Source organism: Macaca mulatta, chromosome 11, assembly GCF_049350105.2.
Source record: "Macaca mulatta isolate MMU2019108-1 chromosome 11, T2T-MMU8v2.0, whole genome shotgun sequence".
NCBI classification, from domain to species: Eukaryota; Metazoa; Chordata; class Mammalia; order Primates; family Cercopithecidae; genus Macaca; species Macaca mulatta.
This window is the reverse complement of record NC_133416.1, coordinates 99,346,676-99,366,446: the sequence shown is the minus strand read 5'-3', so window position 1 is coordinate 99,366,446 and position 19,771 is coordinate 99,346,676. Positions and strand designations below refer to the sequence as shown.

The 19,771-nt window shown below is 39.0% G+C and overlaps 2 long non-coding RNA genes across 2 annotated transcripts in view; one reads left to right on the top strand and one right to left on the bottom strand.

The window, feature by feature from the left end:
* Positions 1–4,416: 4,416 nt before the first annotated feature.
* Positions 4,417–7,431, bottom strand: LOC144332709 (uncharacterized). The gene is made up of 3 exons (XR_013400700.1): positions 7,154–7,431; positions 6,236–6,492; positions 4,417–5,706 (listed from the first exon to the last, which is right to left on the bottom strand). It is a non-coding gene; the product is annotated as an uncharacterized LOC144332709 (long non-coding RNA).
* A 6,073-nt stretch (positions 7,432–13,504) lies between these two features.
* Positions 13,505–19,771, top strand: part of LOC107000966 (uncharacterized) — a 39,371-nt gene continuing 33,104 nt past the window's right edge. Inside the window, exon 1 of the long non-coding RNA XR_013400701.1 lies at positions 13,505–13,855. This is a non-coding gene — a long non-coding RNA (uncharacterized LOC107000966). The remainder of the gene's footprint in view (positions 13,856–19,771) is intronic.

The following is a 19,771-nucleotide window of genomic DNA, read 5'->3' as shown; positions in this document are numbered from 1 at the left end:
TATATAGGAATGCTTTTAATATATAGACTTCATCATAACATACAACAAAAGCTCTCCATTAACCTGAGATAAATGTCCAACATTTTTAACGTGGGCTTCAAGCTCCTGCATAATCTGACCCCTCTCTGGCCATGCAAACTTATCTCACATCATTCTCTTTATTTTCTGTTTTTCACGCTGGCCTTATGTTAGATACTCAAACTTTTAATCTGAGCACCTAAGATTCTTTGCACATGTTTTTCTGTTTGACCAAAGTAGTTTTCTCTTTGACATGGAAAGTGTGGTTGCCTCTTCCATATATATCACATCTATGCTTAGCAGCCATATGTTTGGATGAAATGGATCCACCCTAGGATATGAAAGTATACAAATTTCATTTTCCTTACCACATTGATTGGTTTAGGAATCCACTGGTTAGAAGGATTGGTTTGGGGGTGGTTTAATCAGCATAGAAAGGGAAATCTGTCTGAATGTGAACAAAAAAGCTCTAGTTGTTATTGGTAGACATATCATGATAGAAACCAAAGGACTGAAACCGACATATAATTTGGAAGGACAGTTAGAGTCTCTAAGAAAGAAAGCCAGAGCTTTGATCAAACTGCATCTGACACTGTTCTTAGCGACCAATAAATACCTTTTAGTGTTTTTAAAGCATATTTGCATTGTTACAGCATCCTGATATACTTCTGCTTTCTTGTATTTGGCTAACTCTTACCCAGTCTCCAAGCCTATGGTGGTGGGCGCCTGTAGTCCCAGCTACCAGGGAGGCTGAGGCAGGAGAATGGCATGAATCCGGAAGGCGGAGCTTGCAGTGAGCAGAGATCACGCCACTGCGCTCCAGCCTGGGCGACAGAGCGAGAGTTTGTCTCAAAAAAAAAATTACTTTTTCATAGTGACTTTCTCTGACTTTCTTAGACTAAGTTGGTCTTTCTCTCATTGATTTTCCTTGCCTTGAGGCCTTTTTCTCCTACATACTTGCCACAATTGTATTGAATGATTATTTTTTAATGTTTTTCTCCCCCAGTAGACTGTACATTAAGTGGAGTTGGGGCCATGTCTGTCTGGTTCACTGCTCTAACCCCAGGTTCTGGCATGTACTGCACACTTATCAACTGTTCAATAAATATTTGTTGGATGCAAAAATGAATAAATGGTAGAATTTATTATGGATAACTTGATTTTTCACAATGATTTGTAAATGAAAGTTAAAAATGTGCCTATAGATTGAACGATAGCTTTTCATTATTTTGTTTGGTTTTGTTTTGGTAGAGACAGGGCTTCACCATGTTGCCCAGCCTGGTCTTGAACTCCTGGGCTCCAGTAATCTGCCTGCCTCAGTCTCTCAAAGTTCTGGGATTACAGGCGTGAGCCACTGCACCCAACCTGAACTATAGTTTTTTAGTCTTTGGTCTGACTCAAGCAGACTATCCTGAGCGCCCAATATAGTTTACTAGCTGAAATCCACTTTCTATTATTGAATCTCTGTGGAGAGGAGGTGTGGGTGACAGTTAAGAGCACCACTGCAGTGCAGATCAGAATCCTGGATAAGAAACCTGGACCTCCCACATACTGGGTTTCTGGCTTGGGACAAGTTACTGAACTTCAAGCCTCAGTTTCTTTATTTTTAAAGTGCAGATTATAATGATATTTGCTTCCCAGGTTCATGGTGAAGATTAAATAATGTAATACATGAAATATGCCTATCTCAATAATAAGTACTCACATACAGTATTTTTATCATATAGTAAATACAATAATAAATAGATTACATAATAATACTTAATACACATAGCTACTGGCTATAACAATTGAACCTCAGTTTCCAGCATTACACAATGAGATTTCTCTTAACTCTACTCCAGGGCTTTGAAAGACTTTACTTATGAATGATTTAATATATATAGAATTGACTGAATGTTGGATTTTTAATGATTTCTGCTTGATTCAGATTCTTGTGTAACCGCATGATTTTGAACAGCTACTGTTCTTCGAAAAAGAAAGTGGATTTAAAGGAGTATTTATATTGATTTATTGTTGGTTGTTGAAATGTAAATAGCCCTGAATGTGCCACTCACTGGGAAAGGACAGTGCTTTTCATAATGGACAAAATAGCCTTGTTTCACTTTAATAACCTGCTTGTGGTCAAACCAGTCATGGGATTCCTTCAACACAGCGGAATGCCTGCTATTGTCATTTACATATCAATGAGCAGACATTTCTCTGCTCATTGCTATTATACAGCACTGCCATTTCCCTAACTTGGAGACTATGCTGAGTTTCTATGTGAAATGCACATGTCTTTTTCTTTCATCCAGACACGCATATTCCAAGCATAGGCAACAGCTGCTGAGGCAGATACGCAACTTATCTATTGTGTATCTGTAGAAGTTGGAAGGGTAAGGAATACATTGCCCACCCCCAGAATCTTATGGATCTATATGTGTATATTTATTTTACAGAACTATGCTGTGAACAATCTTTCTGAGTTTCAAAGTTGTGTGCAGTAGATGCGTAGGCTTAAATGAGAAAAAAAGAATCCCAGCTTTGCTTACACAGGAAACTCTGACATTAAAATTCAGAGGAAAGAACCCCCAAAACTTGTTTCCTCTGCTTATTGCCTCATTCCCACCAATGCATTTTCCCAGAGTTAGAAATAGCCCTTCCATTTCACCGAGTTGGAAGTAAATGGCAGATTAGTCTCTCCCTTAGGGGCCACTGAGGGAATTGAGGTTGAATGCAGAGTGTGTGATTCTAGACTGATGCCCAAGGCAGCACAGAAAGTGAGGACTGCTAACCCAGGGATCAACTCTAGCCCTCTCTAATGAGTGCTAGCATCATGCTTTCAATAATCTTTTTAGGTGACCTTAATCGCCGCTGCTGAATTAAACACTGGTTTCGCCTCAGAGCCCGGATTTGGGCATGGATTTTTTACTCAGACAAGTTCAGGGGGAATACAAAGCTGAGGAAACAAAGTCTCTGTCACCTTATCATGTCAGTTGCAGCCATCCTCCATACTGTGAAAGAACTGATTTGGGTAAATACCTATGTGTTCCCAGATTTTTAAATTGAAAATTGGTTATCGAGATTGTACTCATCCTTAGAAAAACTGTGAGGAACACACACTTATACCCCTACCCCCCACATCTATATGAAATAATATTGACCATGCTTGTTATTTACTTGGTACTGTTCTAGATTATATCTAGAAATTAAATCATCTCTCTCTTTCTCTCCCTCTGTCTCTTTGGATGGAGTCTCACGTTCTTGAACAGGCTGGAGTGCAGTGGCGTCATCTTGGCCCACTGCAACCTCTGCCCCCTGAGTTCAAATGATTCTTTTGCCTCAGCCACTGGAGTAGCTGGGACTACAGGTGTGCATCATCATGTTTGGCTAATTTTTGTATTTTTAGTGGAGATGGGGTTTCATCATGTTGCCCAGGCTGATCTCGAACTCCTGAGCTCAAGCGATCCACCTGCCTCAGCCTCCCAAAGTGCTGGGATTACAGGTTGTGAGCCACTGCCCCTGGCCTAAATCTTATAACTCTCTTCTTCAGCAATACAATGAGGCACACACTATTATTATCTAATTTTTCTGTTCATCATCTGAGGCAAGGAAAGGTCCAGTAATTTACCCATAGCAGGAGCATAAATGTGAAATGCACATATCTATCTCCTTCATGCAGAGATACATATACTAACAGGAGGCAACCGCTGTTGAGGCAGTTAGCCAACTTCTCTATCATGTATTTGTAGAAGTTGTGATGGTATGAGATAAATTGCCCACCCCTACTGTCTTACTTAGAGATAGTATAAGGTGGAGATATTAATGATAAGAATAAAAATTAGCATCAACTGCGTGCTTCCTAGGCCAGGCCAGCACTCTTCTGGGGGCTTTATGTGTATTATCTTATTCCTCACAAGGCCCAAGGAGAGAGTTATTCTGATGCTCATTTCAGGGCAACAATATCTAAGGCAGACAGAAGTTAAATACTTTGCACTGAGTCATACATCTAGGAAGGAGGAGAGTAGGAATTTGAACTCCTGAATTTGTGTGCTTAACCACTAATCAGTAGTTCCTTTGGATGGTAAAATGCTTCCTCTAGGCCTCTGGGAGAATGGTACGGGTTTCCACAGTGTGCTGGAAGCCAAGGATATGAACTAACCTATCAAGTTGCTTCTTTCTCTGCCAAACCTCAGGATCTTCCCAGTCGCTCCTTTCATATCTCCATGCCTCCGTCCCACGCTTTCCTTTCCAGTGTTCCATTTCTTTAAGAGCTGGCTTGAGCTTGTTGGCAAAGGGCCAGTCTGAGAACCTATTTCATAACCACAGATAGTGAGAGCAAATGAGTTAATATGTTCCAGATACTTACATATTTTTGGAATAGAATCTAACCAATATAATCACAACTTATTATCCTTCACAGGCAACAATCATTCTTTTATTCATTCAATAAACATTGAGTGACTGTGATGGCCTGAGCACTGTGCTAGGTCTGCATTAGCATTTGTGACAGGAGCATTTTGGAAATGCCGTGCCCCATTCATTGGAGTGACTCTAAGGTGGAATCCACAGGCACATTGGCAAGCCGGCTTTTTGGCCCCTCTCAAGTCTCGTTAACTCAATGGCGATTGACTCTGCTTATTTCAGTGGCTGGTCTCGCTGGCACCACTGCTGAAAAAAGTGACAGAATTTAATTCCATTGTAAAAAAAAAAAAAGAAAAAGAAGACTGCTCATCTGGGGTTAGATGAATGTTTTTCAGATATAGAGGATGCCATTTTTCTGACTGGGAATGTAAAATGTATGTAATAGAACTTAAGTGACCTGTAATTCAGCTTCACAAGAGAAGTTTACATTGGTTTCTATGATGGGATTGGGACAATGTCTTTGTAGCTGTTATTATTTTGGTCAGTATTTTTAAATAACTGGGTTTTTCTTTTGTCTGTTTCTTGCCGGTTAGCAAATCTATTTCTTCGGCCAGGCCTTGCCACTGCTGCACTGTTGTTTTATTTTCTCTAATAGAACCTTGTCCTTACAGGTCAGACAGGATGACCATCATCGCAAGCACTTTGTCCTCTCTGACTTCAAAACAACCAATTTATGATGACACGGACAAGTCAGGAGACTCAGAGCTAAAACGAGAAGGATTTTGTAGATCTAATGAAGGCTCTGTCAGGCCTCATTTTGATCTAGTTAATGAGGATCTGATTGAATTTGCCATCTTCATAACATCATGAGGTCTTCTGGGCCAGTAAACGATTTCCCTTATTTTTCTGCACAGAAACAAGGATGAGGGCAAGTTGTCAGTGTAAGCATTTGTGTGTCATAAGTTGTCAGACATCATGCATTTGGTGGATGATTTGCTATGTCATCTCAGAGAGGTCATTTAATCTTCTTGTGTTTTAGTTGTTTACATCTGTGAAAGCATAATTACACATATGGGGCTTCCAAGGAAAGTGTTATTAGTGAAAATATGTAAGGTGTATTAATTTGAGGGGCTTTTGCAAAAGAGCTTTGCCTCACTTTTTGCTAGACAAAGTGTCATCTTGAGGCGGTATAGAAATTAGACGGCAAGATAGTCTGAGAAAAAGTGCTTGCCAAGGAAACATCAGCTCTGAAGGAAGGGAGGGGTCATTCCTGGTGTTCCATGCATTTGGAGGTGACTTCTGACAGGGCTTGTTGGTATAGTAGTTTCTCTGAGGGAAAACCTGAAATCATAAGAACACCATTTGGGAGCCAAAATTCAATGTATCCACAATTAAAAAAGACAAATACTTATACGCTCAGCTTCAGATTATGAATTACCAGTAACATCTTGATGGTTTTGTTCTTCTGCTTTGAGGGGACTTTGGTGCTGAAAAACACCCAAAACTCTGCTTTTCACAGGCAGCACATCAAAAACGGCAAGCCTGGAAGATGTTATTAGTCCCTAAAGATGTGCAGGTTAGCGCACTCTGGTTTCACTGTACTCTCTTATGATCCGGTAGCCTCAGATCCCCCAGACCAGGCATACTTTTATAAATACATACAGAACCAATCAATATTTATTTTTGGGTCACTAAAACTATTCTAGCAAATTCCTTGACAAGGTCCCTAGATGACAATACATCTGAAACCAAAGAATAGTTTTGCTTTCACAACTTCCATTTCCGACATTTTAAAACACTGATTTCAAACCTTTTCATATATAACAAGTGAGACTCGGCGGGGAACCCTGTATTTCACCTTGCTGCTTACCCACTCTCCTCGTCCTTCCTCCACCCGCTTGAAACTGCAAGCATGAATTCTGTTGCTTTCATCTGTGTGAATTTCCCATTGGCAGTGCCCCAACTCTCAGAATCGTTCTGTTTCCCCCAAGGGAATCACCAGATGTTCCTTGTGTGATTGATGTACCGTGTGCTGTTCGCCTTTGCCTGGGCTTGTCCACGTGTCCTCCAAAAATGTAAACAGAGGCGCTGCAACTGTGCCTCAAAGTGGCAGGCAGGGCGTCAAGTCTGTAACAAAACCAAACAAATGCAGGAAATGTTGCTCCTTCCCGCAGTATGTGCAGGAGGGTCTCTCTCGTGATGCAGTTCTAGCTGTGATATCTGAACAAGGTGGGTTCTATGGTGTAAAAAGTCACTTGTTAAGTGCTCTGACAATTTGTCAATCTGTGTTACTTCACACTGAAAAAAATTCCCAGCAATGTCATTTCTGCCAGTATCACGGGGAAATAGTTATGTGGTTAAAGCTTTAAAAGCTAAGTTCACTGCGTATTGTTTATAATAGTTCAAAAGTAGAATGGAATTAAATGTGTAACAAGAATTTGGTTAAAAAAATCATGATATGTATCTGTTTATATCTCTCTCTTCCAGGTTTATCTATTTTTACCATTTAAAATGAGGGTGTAAAACAGTGGCTTTAAAAATTTTTGATTGTAGGCACCCTTGGGGAGCTTAATATAAGTTGTGAACCATCTCCCCAGAAAAATCTCCATATGCTCAACATTTTCATGTAATATAAAGAGATTTCAACAGAAATTTGTCTATCACTCAAAAGTTAAGAACTCCTAGTATTAAGAATTTAGTAGAAATAATATTTAATAATTTGGATATATGGAGTAGTGGAACAAGCAAGTTATAAAAATATGATTCAGCCAGGGGCAGTGGTTCATACCTGTAATCCCAGCACTTTGGTTGGCCAAGGCGAGAGGATCACTTGAGTCCAGGAGTTTGATAACAGCCTGGGCAGACTCTGTCTCTATTTTAAGAAAAGAACTAGGTGTGGTGGCATGCACCTGTAGTCCCACATACTCTGGAGGCTGAAGTGAGAGGACTGCTTGAGCCCAGAAGGTCAAGGCTGCAGGAAGCCACTGTACTCCAGCCTGAGAAACAGAGCCTGCCCCATGCCTCAAAAAAATAAATAAATAAATAAATAAATAAAAAGAAAGAAAGAAAGAAAGAAAAGAGTATGAGAGTATAATCACATTTCTGTAAAAATAACCCCACCATCTATAATTTTAAAAAAAGGACTTTGAAAGGCTGAACATGGGGATGCTAATGATGGCTTCTCTCGGGGGGTGATATGTTTTCTCAGCAAATCTTTTTTTCTCTTTCCCTTCCTCCCTCCCTCCTTTCTTCTTCTCTTTCTTCATTCATGTCTCCCTCTCTCCCTTCTTCTTCTCCTTGTTTTCCCTTATTTGTATCTTCTAACTTTTCTACAATTAAACATAAACTGCCTTTATGAAAAGAAATATGTCACATAAGTTGCTTTTAATTAAACAAAAATGCTGTAATCAGCTTTGGCAAGTATGTTAGAACATCTGGGGACATTTCCAGCACCCCGCTTCATTCACCACATGGTGAAACACTAGGAAGAAGTCACATTAGGATGAAGGGACACTATTTCTGAGTGAGATGTGGTTAGGGCCATACAAAAAGAAAGCAGTTTGATAGATATCTTTTCAACATAAAATACAGATAAAACAAATTTAAAAGATTCAAAATGAATCAGAACAAATACATGCCCAAACCATACGTGATGACCAAAAAGGACCAGTCTACAGGTAGACTTTAGCTTGACATCAAGAATAACAGTATTTCTATTCTTGGAACATCCTTTGGTGGTACCTATGGCAAGTCAACATCTTAAGGGGTTATGAATCCAATATTCCTATTTCTTTCACCTTAGAAGGGAGAACTTGTTCCATCTTTGCAGGCCTTGTTCTCTCAGTTCAAAGGTGAAGTTTATATTTTATCTGTTCCTTGGCAAGTATCTTTAAGAAAACAAAAGTTTTGGACTGCAAGTATACCTGCTTGGCATTCATGCTCTTTTTCTTGAGTAACAGGCCCCCCTCATCTTCTTCGTGTCACTCCCTTCTCCCTTTTTCAATTCTGTGGGTTTAGTGTGACTGGCATCACCTTCCAGCTCCAGATTGAGCACATGACTCAAATCATGGTCAGTTTGAATTCTCCCTCTCTCTCTTCCTCTCTGCCTCTCTGCCACAGTGATTGGTTCAGAGATGGATGGGCATATGATCCAATAAATGAGTTATAGAGAGCGAGCCAAGATTTCTCAGGTAGAAAAATATAAGTGTAGAATTGTTCTGAAAAAAGGCTGCAGAAGAATGAAGGCAAAACAGCAAAGCAGAGGCACAAGATGGAAGAAGGTGGGGGAAAAAGGGTCGGGTGAGCATCAAGACCTGGGGCTTCATTTCAGCACCCAGGTCCATATGTGCCTGAACCCAACTTGCCATTGAAGTTTTCAATCATGTGGGGCAACAATTTTCCTCTTTTGTTTAAGTAGTTTGACTGAGATCAGTTTTACTTACAGTCAATTGAGTCCTGATTAATATACTGATTAAGTAATAATAATAACACTTATTGAGTATGTCCTAAGTGACAAACCTTACATACATCCTTTATATGCATTCTCTTATTTAATTATCATAATGGTTATTTTAAAAAAGGAAACAGGTTCAGAAAGGTTAATTCACTTTCTTAAGATCCCTTGGTGGGTAGAAGTAGATCCAGATGACAACCAGATATGTCTGATTCTAAAACTCCATGCTCAACCAGCTATCAACTAAGCAGTGATACCTGATGGAAATTAGGCCTGACAGCTCCTGGATTGTACATCTCAAGACTTCATTTTTAACTGCAATTTACAAAGAGACTCACTGAAGACAAGAAATGAGTATTTACTAAGCATGGCCACTTTTAGGCGTTAAACTTACTTTATTTCCTTGTTAGTACCTCCTTTCATTATTATTATTTTTTGCTTTCTGAGACTAGACAATGTTTAACGGAAGAATCCCAACCAGCTTCTGTGTCTTCATTCAGTTTGGTGGAAACCAACTTACCTGATGCAAATTAATTTAATCTATAACTGCCTGGGGGCTCACTTCAGCTGTAAACAAGTAGACCAGGAGATTAAGCATGGCTCCTTTAAGAATCAAGGAAGAACTAAAGTACACTCCCACTGACAGTGTAAAAGTGTTCCTATTTCTCCACATCCTCTCCAGCATCTGTTTTTCCTGACTTTTTAATGATCACCATTCTAACTGGTGTGACATGGTGTCTCATTGTGGTTTTGATTTACATTTCTCTAATGATCAGTGATAATGAGCTTTTTTTCATAGGTTTGTTGGCCGCATAAATGTCCTCTTTGGAGAAGTGTCTGTTCATATCCTTTGCCCGCTTTTTGGTGGGGTTGTTTTTCTCTTGTAAATTTGTTTAAATTCCTTGTAGATTTTGGATATTAGCTCTTTGTCAGATGGATAGGTTGCAAAAATTTTCTCCCACTCTGTAGGTTGCCTGTTCAACCATTGTGGAAGACAGTGTGATGATTCCTCAAGGATCTAGAACCAGAAATACCATTTGATCCAGCAATCCGATTACTGGGTATATACCCAAAGGATTATAAATCATTCTACTATAAAGACACATGCACATGTATGTTTATTGCAGCACTATTCACAATAGCAAAGACTTGGAACCAACCCAAATGTCCATCAATGATAGACTGGATAAAGAAAATGTGGTACATATACAGCATGGAATACTATGTAAACATAAAAAGGATGAGTTCATGTCCTTTGCAGGGACATGGATGAAGCTGGAAACCATCATTCTCAGCCAACTAACACAGGAACAGAAAACCAAATTCCACATGTTCTCACTCATAAGTGAGAATTGAACAATGAGAGCACATGGACACAGGAAGGGGAACATCACACACTGAGGCCTGCCAGTGGGTGGGGGTGCCAGGGGAGGGAGAGCATCAGGAGAAATACCTAATGTAGATGACAGGTTGATGGGTGCAACAAACCAGCATGGCACGTGTATACCTATGTAACAAACCTGCACGTTCTGCACAGGTATCCCAGAACTTAAAGTATAATAATTTAACAAAAGAATATAGGAAGAGTGCCAGGGCTACTTTGGTGGTATGTTGTTACCAACCCAGAGTGAGCTTTCTTTTCGTTAATAACATGAAAATAAAGAGGTTTATCAGTTTTGCACTCTCCTTTCTCAGGCAGGGTTTTCTTAACCCTTCATAGAACAGAAGCGTTCTCTCTTGAAGATTGAAGAAAAAGGTAAACACTTGCCTGGAAAATATGGTTTTTGACTCTAGCTTTGAGGTTCGTGTGCTGTACTCAGAACATCCTGTTCTTCTCAACTGACTGTGATGTGGTAGATAGCAGTCCCTCCCAGGCTGTTAACAGCTGAGCTCATTTTTCATAGATGCTGCTCAGTGAGGCTGAGGAAATGGGCCACTGCTGCTTCCTCCTTTGTCACTCTTACCGTTAAGGATGAGTACTCCCGGTTGCTTTGAGAATGCACTTGCCATCTTCTCTTAAATTAGGTCTTTAATTCCTTTGAGATATTTGGCAAACTTAGATATTACTGGAAGCTTAGTGAGTGGGAAAGAAGTCTCAAAAAATCATTTGTTTAGCATAGGAGAAAGCTACTCTGTTGAACTCTGCTCTGATGGAGTCAGGAAAGGAAGAGTGGTTTCTGGGAAAACGTGTAATAAAGCCTGATACTGAGAAAAGACAGCATTAGTAAAGTCATCCAGCTTTTTAGGAACCGGGATTTCTGACTTCTCATCGGCCCCTTCAGTAAGAGCTGAAGAAGTGGCTTTTTGTGCAATAGATTTGTTAACTTCCAAATAAACCTGTGTTTAGTAATCACATCTATCACAAACACACATGTAATAAGGAAAAAAGTTTCATTTCTGTGGTCAGGAAGCTGATGCAAAATTATTCCATTGCATTTGGAGATTATAAAGACATAAGTGGAATAGGGATGACTTCTGCTGGTCACCAGCAAAGGAAGATGTTTCTCTTCTGCCTCCTCTGCTGTGTTGCAAAGTCTCCGCTTTGTCATCTAGCAGATGGACAACAGTGGTGTCTGTTTTTGGATGGCATTTGCTGGAGAACATAACGTATGTCCTGTGACTCTGCTTCTCATTGGGCAGTTCCAAAACTTGCCTTAGCATTGGAATAATGAAAATGCTTTAATAAGAATAGTGAGATCCTTTGTCAAACACAGACCGACTGAAAAGAAACACAGAAGAATAAGGCCTGGCCATCTATAATTTTACACAGGTTAGTCATGCTATAATTAACCGGGGAGTCACTACTCTTGTCTTGCCTCATTGGGCTGGATAAATTAATCAATCAAATTAGCAACTCTTGCCATGCCTCCATCAGGATGTACAGACACGACTCCAGGGCAGGCCAGTCTTCAACTAGGAGCAGTGGGTGGAGAATGGAAGGTGGCAATTAGAAGGATATGCCAAGGCTGAGCCAATGTGAGGAGCACTGAGGCATCATATTGGAAGGCTCAATATAAGATGAAAAGGATTCCTGGGATGTTTGTCTGCACGGATTTTAAAGACTGGGTTGTTAAAAGAACAGAGAGTGGCAAAGCCCACTTTGCTTCATTCAAGTTAATCAAAATATCTCATTTCCATCTGGTCATAATGCTCACCATTTTTATGGTAATCATCATGGTCAGCAATTAGAGATGTATGTTAGAACCCCATTCCTTCCAAACAGAGATGTGAAACAGAGGAAATCTAAATCAGATATTTCAATGCAATATGTATGTCGGTGGTAGCGTAGTCTCCCTTTTACACCTAAGAGAGCACATCACATGCCCGTTGACTCATTCCATCATTTAATTAACCATCATTTATGGTTGAGCAGAACCAATACTAATCAGGCATGGTGCCACATAGTGGGGAACAAACAAACATCATCTTTGCCCTCTAGATGGTCACAGATCCATGGACACATAAGAAATGATGGAAGAGAGAGAAGGGTCAGCTCTCATTGGGGAGAAGAAGGTGTGCTAGGAGAACTTCCTAGAGAAGGTGATGCCTGAACAAGGTGTTTAAGAATAAAACAGAGATTCACCTGGGAAATGAGCACAGTCTTCTCAGACAGAGGCAATAGCTTGCACAAAGGCACAGAGTGGCCTGGTGGGCCTGGAGAAGTCTGTGTAATTCACTATGACAGTGTGAGAGGGAAAAGTGGTGGGATGTGATCTGCTGATTTGGCAGCATCCAAATCATGCAGGGTCTTGAATGTTTCTGCCTCTGTTCTAAGGTAAAGAACTTGGCACAATCCAAAGACCTGAGCCCATAAACACACAGCAGAGGAGAACAGAGGCTGCTCAGTTGAAGACACAGAGGAGTATCAACTAAGTCTTGCTTTCATTTTGCACACACCTTGAGACTGGGTTTGTAGGAGTCTGCCTCTCAGAGAAACCGGGTATAATAATACGGCAACTCATAACTTTTAGAGAACTGCTATACATTTTTCCTTGACTGCAGAATAGATTTTGAAAAAATGAATACCATTTCCAGCTTCAATTTTAAGATGCCTTAATTTGAGAGACCATTAGTCATGAAGGTGTTTCCATAGCAAATGTGTGTGGGATGTCCTAGCTTTGCTGGCAACGGTTCAAGGGAACTTATATCATTAAATTGGGATGAGGCCTGGCTTGATGGTTAGAAAATTCATGGCACTCTTCCCATAGCACACGAGGCCTCCATTTAAGGGCAAGATAAAGGAAAGGCAAAGACCAAGAGGAGAAATGCTGGAATGAAAACAAGTGAAAAAGGGAAGATAAAAATGGAAATCACAGTTCAGTGTGAATAATAGGAATGCAAATGGTACTACTAAAATAGGAAGGAACATTACTTTTCAAAAAGGCAAAGCAAAGGAAAATTGTAGTAGCAAAAGCATTTTGCATGGTAAAATTGTATACTGTGTATGCCTCTAAGAAGCAAAGCCACCTACTCTAATTTTTCCCAGCTCGATGCTGTGAATTTGGTGAGTCATTTTATGAAGGTTTACTATAAAGCCCCAATCTGCATATTTTTAAAAATAATACACTTGGATTAAATCTTCTTTTTTCCCAGCAGCTGCCTACTAATTGTCCCATTTTATAGACAACATTTTTCACCTGGTCTAGTAAGTAACACACTTTAAAAAAAAAATCAATAAGTTTATGGAATAATCCCTAGGGCTTACTGCTAAGTAAGAAAAAGTCATGGTGAAAAAAATGTGTCTACCTTATCAAAGAATCTGAATACAAATTTGCTTATGCTAAAAACAATTGCAGGAAAAGATTATTTATGGAGGACGGTGGAAACCGGGTGGTGGGGGACAGGATTCACAGCTAGATGTGTCTGAATCTATTTTGTTTTTGTTTGGAATTCAAAAACATATAAATGTTTAACACGGCCATAAAAAATCGTCTTGAAACAAAGCAGTCTCTGAAATTCGAAAGCAAAATGACGTGAATGAACCTGAGTCTGAAATTAGTGGCATACTCACATAGAGGAATTATTTCAAATGATACAGTAAGTCGATATTGCCTAAGAAAAAGAATTGTCAATTTTAAATTGTTTTCTAAAGTTATTATTGATGATAGTGTTGTTACTGTTTTCATCTGCCTGCCTGCCTTCCTGCTTTCCTTCTTTCCTTCCTTCCTTCCCTTCCTCCCTCCCTCCCTCCCTCTCTTTCTCTACTCTCACTCTCTCTCTCTCGTACTTTTTGAGACTGTTGTGTGCATTATGGGATAAAGCAAGTGAAATTATGTTGGTATCAGGAACTAGGGTTTTTGGTATGGAAGAAAGGTAATTCAGTTTCAAGAGAAAAAACGTTTAAGTAAAAACCTTGTAGTCTCGGCCACCTGTAGTGGCCCACACCTATAATCCCAACACTTTGGGAGGCTAAGGTGGGAGGATTGTTTGAGCCCACGAGTTTGGGACTAGCCTAGGCAACACAGCAAGACCCCATTTCTACAAAAGAGATTTTTTTTTTTTTTTTTTTTTTTAATGGCTGGGCATGGTAGTACATGCCTGTAGTTCCAGCTACTCAGAAGGCCAAGGCAGAAAGATCTCTTGAGCCCAGGATTTCAAGGTTGCAGTGAGCTGTAATTGGGCCACTGCACTCCAGCCTAGGTGATGGCCAGAACCTGTCTCAGAAAACAAAACAAAGACAAAAAGAAACCTTCTAGTCTTTAAATTATATTGTAAAAAGAAACCTTCTTGTCTTTGTATTGTCATTATTAATTGAAATTGTGATGTATTTTAATGTAAAAATATAAATTCCCTGGCTCTATTGACCGAAAAGACTTAGAAATAATGACAAGGTAGGTAAAATGAATATCCTTGAGTTCATTTACTAGGTTCAAAGTCTAGTGCTCGGACTGTGAGCACTGAAAGGAACCTGGGATCCTTGAGCGAGAACTGATCACAGATCTGGGGCAGGAATCGTGTAATGTGAACCTGGAATAATTTATCATACTGAAGGGCAAGAGAGCTAGCAGTGACTTTTGGGGCTATGTCTAAAATACTCTGGAGGCAGCTAGGGAAGGCTTTTTCAAGGCAAAGATGAGATGATGTGAGCCTCAATAAAATAATAACTACAAGAATTAAAACAATCAACTATGTTTTAACCTATAGTGGTACCAAAACATACACACACACACACACGCACATATGATTGAACAGTTAGCAATATTGTGTAGTTATTGTTAATCACTTCTAATTACGATAATGAATTGTGCTTAGATTTAAGGAAAAGTTCTTATTTCTGATATATCTATATCAGATATATTCATCTTTATACATATTCATTCATATATATTCATTTCATCTTCATATATAAATTCGTGTATATCTTCATGTATACATATACATATGAAGATATACACAAAGAGGAAATGATGTGATTGCTTGGTTTTGCTTCAAAATAATCCAGTGGTGTGGAGGGGAATGGAATTAGATGGGGGTATAAATAAAACAAGTTTGACCATGAATTGATAATTATTGAAGCAGAGTACATGGAGTTTATTATATTCTTTTTTCTTTTTTGAATTTTGAAATTTCAAAATATGTTTGAAATTTTTCATATAAAAAGTTTTAAATAAATAAATTGCTTTGCTCCTCTCTCCCTGTAACCTGATGAGCCTGCTTTCCAATGTATTTTCATGCCTCCGTGGGAAGTACTCAGTAAATGTTTGCAAGTATTCACACTACTGTTGTTGAAGGTATTTCTCTAGCATTATTGAAGATTCTCATTGGGGATGAAAATTGAAAAGACAGAGAAATGAATTCTAGGTGTTATTCAAGTCACTTAGTGGGTAACTCCTTTTGGACAGTTAGGAGCTTTCAGACTGAAACATTTGATGTTTGGAGTTCTAAAAGAGACTCCAGTGTCAAAGCGAAAGATAGTAGCCTTCTTATCTAGGAGTAATACTTCTATGAACCACAAAGAAACGAAGTTTCTTAACTCAACTGGTCATGAAAATTGGCATGATGTGGTCTCATGACTGATTACATCCTCAACTGCAGGAAGACTCAATTGCTAATTATTTTACCATAAGGCAGTTGAGCTCATGACTATCTTTGTTCAGTACGTATTCGTAATTCTTTACCAGAAAACTCTATGCTTCAATGCACTGCTTTAAGTCACTCTGAGATATTTGCTGTCATTCTGAAAGTTTTAATGTGTATAATCTTTCATTTATGTGGTACCTTTTCTTATATTATTGATATTTTCACTCTCAATTTATTTTTTCTGAAACAATAATTCAGATTTCTGATCTCCTGTGTATAATCCTATAGTTGTGTGTGTGTGTGTGTGTGTGTGTGTGTGTGTGTGTGTTTTACCCCCGTTTGTTGTACTTTCCATCTCTATTATTTCTATCTAATTTCTGGGCAATTTCTATAACTTTATGTTTCTAATTCTATCTACTTAAAAATTCTGTTCAGTCAGAAAGAACCCTTTTATACATTTATCATGGTCTTTAAAAAAATAACATCTTATTCTTGTTTGATTTGTTTTGTGGATATAACATCTTTTTCTATTTCACTGAGGTTATAATATTTATCGATTGATTTATATTTAGGGAGTACAAGTGCAAGTTTCTCACATGCATAGACTGCATAGTGGTGAAGTCTGGGCTTTCAGTGTACCCATCACCCGAATAGTGAACATCATACCCAACATGCAGTTCTGCAACCCTCGCCCCTCCTACCCTCCCACTGTTTGGAGTCTCCAATGTCTATTATTTCCCTCTGTATGTCCATGTGTACCCATTGTTTAGCTCCCACGTATAAGTGAGAACATACGGTATGTAACTTTCTGAGTTATTCACTGAGGATAATGGCCTTCAGTTCCATCCATGTTGCTGCAAAAGACATGATTTTATTCTTTTTTATGACTGAGTAGTATTCCATGCCATATATATAGAAAACATATATAGTTTATATATTTATATAAAAATGCATTTATATATATATATATATATATCCAGTAGCACTGGTCATAAACAAGTCATTCAAGAAGACTGTGTGTATACATACATATAACTTTATTCAATCCTCCGTTGGTGGATACTTAGGTTGATTCCATATTTTGCTGTTGTGAATAGTGCTATGATAAACGTATGAGTGTAGGTATCTTTTTATATATAATGATTTTTTCCTTTCGGGTAGATACCCAATAGTGAAATTGCTGGACTAAATGAAAGTACTATTTTTAGTTCTTTGAGAAATCGCTATAATGTTTTCCATGAAGGTTGTACTCATTTACATTCCCACCAATAGTGTATAAGCATTCCCTGAAAATGTAACTTTTTAAGAGTTTTCTTCTGCCCTTTGAATTACCTCTTTTCCCTCCAAGTTATTTTATTTATTTATTCATTTATTTACGTATTTATTTATGTCTTTGCTTTTCATGTTGGTGGCATCCTTTACTATCTGGTAATCTTTGGTTGACTCTTCACAATAAGAATGATACTGGAAGTAGCTGATCAAATGCTCTGTGTATGAGGCTGAGTCTTATTGACTGCTGAGTTTTCCAGTAACTAACAGTAGAAAGTCATTTACTGGGGGCCTCCAAGGATTATATGGCATAGGTATCATTCATTCAGAGAGGTACCGGGACTGTCAGAATGCACTGGTCATAAACAAGTCATTCAAGAAGACTGTGTGTACAGGCTGAATTCAAACTCGACAGCAGTTCTGTCTCTTAGACAGGATGGTTTCCTCAGAGAGAACTTCTCTAGTCTCCTGTCTTGGATGAAATAGGAATAATAATCCCGCTGTCAAATTTGGTGGGGTCTGGGAGGCTTTTTTTTTTTTTTTTTTTTTTTAATGTGTCCATGGATTGTTGCCCAGGCTGGAATGCAGTGGTATGAACATGGCTCACTGCAGCCTCAACCTTTTGGGCTCAAGCAATACTCCCACCTCAGCCTCCCAAGTAGCTGAGACTATAGGTACACACCATCACACTGGCTGATTTTTTTTTTTCTTAAATTTTTAGTAGAGATGGGGTCTCACTATGTTGCCCAGACTCATCTCTAACTCCTGGGCTCAAGACATCTTCCCATCTCAGCCTCCCAAAGTGTTGGGATTACAGGCATGAGCCAACATGCCTGGCTACCAGGAGCTCTTTCCGTAGGATTTCATTTAATCTATTAGCTGCGCTTCCTGTTCCTGGAGCTCAGAGCTTCTCATATTTAATTTCTCCAGAATCATTACTTTTCTGTCTTCTCAGTTTAGTTAGAGGTAATCACCTAGATATTGGAATAAGGGAGGACACTTGGGGGTCTGATTGCTTTTTATTTAGTCAGACTTCCTTCTTTTTTGTGGGGGGGGGGGCACGGACAGGATCTGGCTCTGTTGCCCAGGCTGGAGTACAGTCAGTGGTGAGATCTTGGCTCATTGCAACCTCTACCTTTCCGGCTCAAATGATCTTCCTACCTCAGCCCTCCCTAGTAGCTGGGACCTCAAGCGCATGCCACCACGCCTGGCTAATTTTTGTATTTTGGTAGAGACGGGCGTTCGCCATGTTGCCCACTCTGTTCTCAAACTCCTGAGTTCAAGTGATCCACCCACTTCAGCCTCCCAAAGTGCTGGGATTACAGTAGTCAAACTTCCTTCTAAGAGTTCATTCTTCAGTTTCACCCTTTACCCTCACCTTCAGAGATACTCAGAACCTCCAATTCCTAAGTCATTCTGGGTTTCTTTTGCACAAGTTGTCTTGCTTCCTGTTGGCGTGACTCTCTTCAGGCATAAAATTTAGCCTTTTTAGATTCAGCAAATCAGTTACCACTTACCCAGCTGCTTTCTTTATTCTTTCTTTTCTTTTTTCTTTTCTTTTCTTTTTTTTTACACACCTCATTTACTATCATTTCCTTTCCCATTCTTTTAGCTTTTGTTGGTTTAAAATGCCTCTTTGTATGTGTGTTCATACCTGTGTACAAGTTTAATTTACTTTTAAGTTTTTAGTAGCACTCTAAAATAAAATGAAGTAAATATGTAGACTTAATCCATTAAGATTAACCAGAAGATTTACTTTTAAATCCTTAAAATATGCCCTACTATAATTAGTTTTTGACTACAGTTAGAGTTCATCAGCATTTATATGTACACATCCAACACATGTAGCTCCTGTCCTCATATCTAAAATAAAAGCTGAAATTAAATAAAAAAGATATAAACTTAACAATATATTTTATTTTTTTTCTTACCATGCTTTCTTATATCCCACATTTTCTTTATCTTGTAATCTTAGTTTAGTTAATGTACATATTTGAATAACTTGTTCATATTTTAGTAGGAATTGATTCAGATTACAGGAGGTTATCTGCAGTGATTGTGGGAACAGGACAGGGCATTCTGCTAGGAGGTTTCAGCTGGTCTCAAGGGTATCACTAGCTACCTGTGACAATGAATTGTCCCATCTCTTTGGTCTCAGAGCCCATGAACATCTGTTTTAGCCTGAAGGCAATTGCTGCTCTCTTTTGCTCAGCTTAGTCAGGAGGTGGGGGGTTGACTGACCAGCCTAGTCCCTCTAAATGCACTGCCCCAGTTAATCACCATGACAATTGCTCCTTGACCTCCTAAAGCTGCCTGAAGTTCCCATAAGCACTCTCATCTCTGCACTCTCTCTCTCCTACGTGTTTTTTTCTGGTCTTCTTTTTACGAAGAATTCAATCCTATCTGCTCTATATCTTTTATAAATATCTCAACATTTTTGATGTTGATACCACCCTTGTTTTCTAGTGCTGTTATGAATGCATTTATTTATTTGATCATATCAGAGTAACTGAAGTGGGAAAGAACAGGTGTTCAGTTTGCCATTCTGCTCCTATTTTGAGACACACATACCCCCCACATGCAAACACACACACACACATATTTAAACATAGTGTCCCTGCTAACCAACTTGTCTGCTATTGTTTGTTTACAAACGAAAATTTG